Consider the following 663-nt stretch of genomic DNA (forward strand, 5'->3'; position numbering starts at 1 on the left):
GAGGCGGCAGTGTTTTTCTACCAGGCTCATGGTTGTGAGGCTCAGGCCCTCGGGTTGTTTGGAGAGAGGATGGTACTTTCTCAATCAGCAACAGCAAGTCCCACCAGAACTTGCACATTCATACAGTCAGTTTAATTTTGCGCTAATGAATAGTTCCCAAGTTCAAAAAAAAAAAAAAAAAGGAAAAAGAAAAAAAGATCCCCAAAGTACTAACGGATTTTACCATGTTGCAGCTTGGCATGCTGCATACATCCAATATATGCTGCATATATCCAATAAAGGATATAGAAGTTGCCATCAAATTTACCTTCATTTAAAGCTTTCCACTTCTGATGTTATTATGGGCTTCTTATGTAATACTGAAGTGTATTTCAAAGATAACTGCATTAGTTTCCAATTTTGCTTTTAAGTAGTGCTACCAATCTAATTAAATCATCATTCTCTGAGTTTGCACCCTGCAGATGAGCAATACTGCTTGCCAGAGTACTCCGAGTCCTTCTGAGGTCTGTGGAGCCAAATTCATGGCTGCCTAAGCACACAGAAAATACCTGCAACCATTTAAGAGCCAGCTGGAAATATCCTGGGGACAAGCAGTGGAGTAACTCAAAACCGAAACAAATATTTTTCTAAAGTACAAAATGAATGATGAAAATATATCCAAAC

Source organism: Nipponia nippon, unplaced genomic scaffold (genome assembly GCF_047370975.1).
Source record: "Nipponia nippon isolate SJK-2023a ecotype South Korea unplaced genomic scaffold, ASM4737097v1 scaffold_21, whole genome shotgun sequence".
In the NCBI taxonomy this organism is placed as follows: domain Eukaryota; kingdom Metazoa; phylum Chordata; class Aves; order Pelecaniformes; family Threskiornithidae; genus Nipponia; species Nipponia nippon.